This window comes from Silene latifolia, unplaced genomic scaffold (genome assembly GCF_048544455.1).
Source record: "Silene latifolia isolate original U9 population unplaced genomic scaffold, ASM4854445v1 scaffold_57, whole genome shotgun sequence".
In the NCBI taxonomy this organism is placed as follows: domain Eukaryota; kingdom Viridiplantae; phylum Streptophyta; class Magnoliopsida; order Caryophyllales; family Caryophyllaceae; genus Silene; species Silene latifolia.
This window is the reverse complement of record NW_027413480.1, coordinates 2,470,015-2,476,674: the sequence shown is the minus strand read 5'-3', so window position 1 is coordinate 2,476,674 and position 6,660 is coordinate 2,470,015. Positions and strand designations below refer to the sequence as shown.

Below are 6,660 nucleotides of genomic sequence, written 5' to 3'. Positions count from 1 at the left end.
ATCGTCCCAAACTCGACCAAGTGGCTTGACAAAAGGCTTTTTGGGAATGAAATGCTCAAAACTTTATTCACAATGGGTGGATATGACTAGTATTCAAAATTGTCCTCATTTCACTTTCACATTTCAAAAATTTAAGATGGGGTTTGTCCCTTCCGGGCTAGTGTCCTTTGCTTTCGCCAATCGCTTATTAGGCAACCGGTTAACCTCTAGACAATAGCTTTTCGGGGTGATAGTCACTCTGTCTCTGGGCGGCCTAATTCACAACCGTATGGGGGCCAATTCAATGGATCCCGCACCAAAGCACATCGAAGTGGTACGCCTCCATCAAAACAACTTAAATTTCTCAACTTTCAACAATTCATAACATTTGAGGTTTCCTTGGCATTACATTACTTCCACATGACAAAATTTCTTTGAAATGAGCACTTCAAGCTTATTGATAGAAAATATTTTTGGGTTGCCTTACCACAAGGTCAAACAAGGTCACCTAGACAAGTTAACCAAGTCCACATCGCATCACGGGGTTGGATAGGTGACTCACATGCAAACCCTTGACTAGGCCTTGGGTCATGGGTCAAAAGACACTAGTATGACACTATCTAGGGTGTTTTACAACCATTCTAGTAGGCAAAGTCTTAAGTTGAACAAGTATTTGTAATGGCTTAGTTGCTCTTGTCAAAGTTCCTAAATAGGCATTTTTCAAAACATTTCTAACATGCAACTACATGCCATGATGCAACTAATATAAACATCCTAATGCAAGTGGTTCTATCAACTAATATGACATATAAACTAAATGCAAGTCCTTAGTTCACATTGTTATACCGCATCAATCAAAATAAAGCCACATAGTCATTAACATAAAGAGGAAAAAGGAGATTGGAAAGATCATACCATGCGGTCTTCAATATCCTCATGTCTCCGATGTGGCGTAGTCAATCAATGTGAACAAGGATAGAACAAACACAATATATACAAGACAATATATACAAGACTACAAAAAAAAATAAACATGTTTTTGGGTTTTCAATTTTCAAATTTTTATGATTTTTGAGATTTTTCAATTTTTTTGGATTTTTGAATAAGAGTTAAATGTTAGAATTCTCATCCCCACACTAATATGGGCATTGTCCTCAATGGCCAAAATGATGGAAATTATGCAAAGATGATGCATGATTTCTATACTAAATGCAATCTACACTAAGCTACACTACATGATGCATGGTTTTTGTTATGACGGAGAGGATAATTTAGATTACCTCCCGTTGTGTATGCATTAACTTCCCCAAACCGAGTGAGACACTATTGCTAATGTCCAAGGATGGGTGTAGTTCATGCACACACTATGCTATGCATGAAACTAATTTGTCATTTTGGATTTTGAAAATGGGAACAATAAAATAAGGACACCTCAATGGTACCGAGGTGTGAGTCCTCTAATGGTGCTAGGACTACTCCAACAATGATCAAAATTAAATAAAATTCAAAGAGAGAAATAGACAAACCATGGGAGGGTAGGAGTCTCCAAGGCTTGCTAATCTTCCATCATGCTATCACCATCACTTCCCTCATTAGAAGTGGCCACATTGCCACTTCCCTTGTCATTTGCTTCTTCACTTTCTTCCCCATCTTCCTCATCATCATCTTCACCATCCTTTTCTTCTTCACTTGCTTCTTCCTCAATATTATCATCAACTTCTTCATCATTTCCAACAACCTCATTGTCACCAAAAACGACCTTAGATGCACCCGGAAATAGGACTTCTCTATCCGCCCAACTAGGCAAAGGACAAGATGGATCAAGTAGTCCTTGCCTAGCTAAGTGTAGGAGGGGTGGATATTGAGCCAAATAAGCATTTTTCCGATCTTCAAAGGCTTGCTTGTGCATTGCTTGCATGAGAAGAGTCACATAGTATTTCCCAACTTCAACTCCTTCCGGCTTGAACTCTTCATACTCAAAGGGGTAAGGTGGTATGACAATGGAAGAGGAGGGCATTTCAAGATCACCCTTTTGTTGTTGAATGATATACTCGGCCTCTTTGGAAAGGGGAAGTAGATAATTGGTCCGGTGGACGCTTAGACGACAAATCTTTGAAGGCAAGGTGAACGATCTAGCTTCACTAGTGAGCCATCCATACTTAGTGTCAAGGGGGTTATGAGCAACCCACTTGAACTTGTGAATCATAATATGCATATCAACAAGATGGCCACCCTCCTTTGCTTTGTACTTGTTATCCTTATTGAAGTTAGGATCAAAGTGCTTAGCTAGGATAGTGACTAGGCCGCCATTGACAATAACGGTTGTGCCCTTCTTCCCACAATCAATGTTGAGCCATCTATCTACCAAGAGCCTCAAAGAATTGTAAGGCTTGGTGTGTACTCTTCCGATGTTCAAAGCTGATTCAAGGAGAATAAAATCAAGTTTTGTGAAATGGTTGGTATCTTTCCTAGCAATTATGGTGTTATCCACGACCTTGTGCCATACTCTTATGCCCGGATGGTGGACCAAAAGAGCACGACTTGCATGAAAATCCTCAAATTTCTTCCCGGAGATTGCCTCCCAAAGAGGTTCGGGGTCATACTTTCCATAATTCTTAAAATAACTTGGTTCATCACTAATACCCAAAATTTCACTCAATTCCCTAAAGGTAATGCGTCTACTAACATTAGCTAGACGAAACTCGAGATTCTCCCTATTCTCAACTTTGGTGACTTTCAAGGAACTTAAAAATTCCAAGGTAAGGGAGGGGTATGTCAATTCCCTTGTTTCAAACAATTTCTTCAACCCCATGGCATTGAAAAAGGCTCTAGTTTGCTCAAGAACACCCAATTTTTCTAAGGTATCTTCACATATGAATTTGGTGGATTGTAATGACTTCATAGCAAACTTGACAAAGGTATTTCTATGGGTATCGGAAATAAAAGTTACCTCCGGATAATGCAAAAGTTGATCAATTACCGGAGTAGAAGGTGTTGTTGCTCCCATAGAAGGTTGTTGTTGTTGTTGCACTTTCAAGTTTGGTGTTGCTACCACCAAAGCCAATGCTTTCTTTGTTTGAAGAGCCTTTTGCCTTTGTGAGAGTGCCTTAGCCCTTGGTGCCTTTGTTGCTCCCTTAGTCCTTGCCATTGATGAACTAACCAAGAAAAGAATGAAAAATCTTCAATTTGTAGTATGCCCAAATCGATTTGAAGGTGAAAGGCTTTGCCTTTATGAAATCAAAAATCGACTCAAAGGTTGAAGATTTTGTGCTTGGTTTTGATTTTTGTTGAAGAAGGAGTGATTGATTTGTTGTTGGAAGGATGGTTTGATTTGTTTTTGGTGAATGTTGTTGAGGGTTTTTGTTTTTGTGATGGAGAGGATGAGGGTTTTGATGTTGTGGGTAGTGTTTATGAATGAATGAATGAAGGTGGGAGGGGTTTTAAAGAGACCGAAATTTTCGAATCTGCAGGGGCAATCCGTGCGGATTCTGCCCAATCCGTGCGGATTCTGCTCTTTCTGGCTTTAGAAAACTCGCCTAAAGACGGGCGGATTGGTGACAATCCGCTCGGATTTGCTGAACACGGGACGGGCGGATTTGCTTAAAGACGGGCGGATTTCAGTCCAGAAAATTTTGCTTGTTTTCCTCAGCTGCAAAGACGGACGTCTTTCTTACAAGACGGGCGGATTCTTCAAGACGGGCGGATTGCTTCTCAGGACGACCGGATTCGGTCACAGTCAAGAATTTTTTCAAAATTCAGCTCAGTTCAGGACGGGCGTCTTCTCTGCAGTACGCTCGGATTCTTCAAGACGGGCGGATTCTCTGGAATCCGCTCGGATTCTTCCCCTGTGTATACGGATTCAGTTCCATCCGTGCACAATGCATTTCCCTTACCATTCTTCCATTCTTTCTTCAAGTCTTGTGTTCTTCATTGTGGGGGCACTACTAAGGCATGGATAGCCTAGGCAATTGTCATCCCCACACTAAGCTAAAAGCACTACACATCAATCGAAATTGTTAGTCCTTCCCTCACTTCTCTCAAACATGACAATTATTTTGATCAAAGTAAATAAAAAAAAATCCAAAGATGACAAAAATTCAATACAAGAATTGAAATGTAAGTTAGGGAGTTAGAAATATTTATAAGTGGTGGTTTAGGGAGGACTCCACCAAACTCTCATTCTTGATGAGATGTCAAGGGGGCATGTCCAAGGTGTTGTTGATGTTGCTCAACACCTTGAAAAAGTAATCGAAGGCTTGTTCATTATCATGGTAGAGGTTCTCAATAGACCTTGGTCTTTGTTGTTGGTCTTGATCGATGGCATTATCAATGTAGGGATTAAAAATCCCTTCAAATTCGTCGTCCCAAAGACCACAAACTTCATTGAGTTGATCGTTGAAAATCTCTTGCTTAGATGGAGACAACTCTCCCAATTTCTTCTCTTGGCCAATGAGGCCATCCTCTTCTTCCTTGATTGATTTTGATGAGCTTTGCAAGCTCTCCTTGTCACAATTCACTTGCTCTTTGAATGGAGCATCTTCAATTTTCTTCTTCCATTGGAGTTCCGATTTCTTCCTTTCATCCTTTCGGCTATAATGATCAATCATGAAACATGGTTCATGCAAACGAGGAGCTCTCATAGTCTTGTCAAGATTAAAAGTTATGCTTTCATCTCCCACTTCTAGAGTGAGCTCACCATGTTTCACATCAATCACCGCACCCGCGGTGTGTAGGAAAGGTCTTCCTAGGATGATTGGAATGTTGGAATCTTCCTCCATATCAACAATGACAAAGTCCACCGGGATGAAAAACTTCCCAATTCGCACGGGGACATCTTCCCATATCCCTAATGGTGTCTTCGTCGATCTATCGGCCATTTGGAGTGTGATATTGGTGCATTTAAGCTCTCCCATCCCCAACCTTTTACTCATCGAGTACGGCATGACACTCACACTAGCCCCTAGATCACATAAGGCTTTGTTGATCGTCGTGTCGCCAATGGTACACGGTATTGAGAAGCTTCCCGGATCCTTTAACTTTGGAGGTGAACTCCCTTGAAGTATTGCACTACTCACCTTAGTGAAGGCGATAGTCTCAAGCTTCCGGATTGACTTCTTCTTTGTGAGGGTATCTTTCATGTATTTCGCATAGGCCGGCACGCGATTGATTAATTCCGTGAAAGGAATTGAGACTTCCAAATTCTTCACAATCTCCATGAACTTTCCAAGTTGATCATCAAATTTGGGCTTGGCTTGACGACTTGGAAAAGGGAGTCTAATCACAATGGGCTCCTTCTCCTTGGCCTTGTCTTCATTTTTCTTTGAACTTTCTTCTTTTGATGATTCTCCATCTTTGGAGTTTTGCACAATTTCTTCCTTTTCACTAGCTTCCACAACTTCATCCTCAACTTGCTTCTTCGGTGCTTCATACCTTGTACCACTTCTCAAGTGAATGGCACTAACCGTTTCATGTCTAGGGGGATTACTTTGAGGTGGTAATTGCCCCTTTTGTCTTTGTGAGCTTGAAGATGCTAGTTGAGTCAATTGTGTTTCCAACATCTTGGTGTGAGCTAGAATGTTGTTGATGGTGGTTTCCTTTGCTTGGCTATCTTTTTGCATTTGAGTGAAAAATTCTTGTTGATTCTTTTGCATTTGGAGGACCGCTTTTTGGACATCAAAACCATGGTCATTTTGGTGATTGTATGGATTTTGATTTTGGTAACCTTGGTTTTGATTGTAAAAGGGTCTTTGATTTTAGTTTCTCATGGGTGGTGGAGTGTATGTTGTTTGAGGGTTTTGAACATTTTGGCTTTTGTATGAGAGATTTGGATGAAATTTGGTGTTTTCATTGTAAAAGTTGGAATAAGGGGTACCACTCTTGTATGCTTGGAAAGCATTCACTTGTTCATTTGTTCCCCTACATTCACCTAGGTCATGTCCCAAAGTTCCACAATTCTCACATATCCCACTTGGGATTGATGAGGATGCCGTCATGGCATTAACATGATGCTTTGATGATTTTTCCTCAAGTCTAGCCATAGCTTGTTCAAACTTTAAGTTGATTGTGTCAATGCGAGCACTAAGTTGAGCACCCAATTGAGTAACGGAGTCCACTTCATGCTTGCCTCCTCTAGTAGCCTTGCGAGGTCTACTATATTGTGAGTTATGGACCGCCATTTCCTCAATCTTGTTCCATGTTTGATTGTCATCAACTTCGGTGAACATTCCATTCGATCCCATATTGAGAATGTTCCTAGAATCTTCATATAAACCATTCCAAAATTGTTGTACCAAAAACCATTCGCTAAGTCCATGGTGAGGACATGAGTGACAAATTCCCTTGAACCGCTCCCAAGCTTCATACAAAGACTCTTCATCCCTTTGCTTAAAACCCGTAATTTGAGCTCTTAGCATGTTAGTCTTTTCCGGTGGGTAGAATTTTTTGTAGAAAGCTAGAGCCAACTTCTTCCAAGAATCTATTCCAAGGGTGGCCTTATCAAGGCCCTTCAACCATTGCTTCGCGGTGCCGATTAAGGAAAAAGGAAATAAGACCCATCTAATTTGGTCTTGAGTCACGCCCGTTTGAGAGATTGCATCACAATAGTCGCAAAAGGTTTCCATATGAGAATGAGGGTCCTCACTAGGCATCCCCTCAAATTGGCTCCTCTCAACTAATTGGATG

At 40.9% G+C, this 6,660-nt stretch overlaps 1 non-coding gene across 1 annotated transcript; it reads left to right on the top strand.

Moving 5' to 3' along the window:
• The first annotated feature begins 6,285 nt into the window (after window positions 1-6,285).
• On the top strand, window positions 6,286-6,392 carry LOC141639840 (small nucleolar RNA R71). Its single transcript, XR_012542703.1, has one exon. It is a non-coding gene; the product is annotated as a small nucleolar RNA R71 (small nucleolar RNA).
• The last annotated feature ends 268 nt before the right edge of the window (window positions 6,393-6,660 follow it).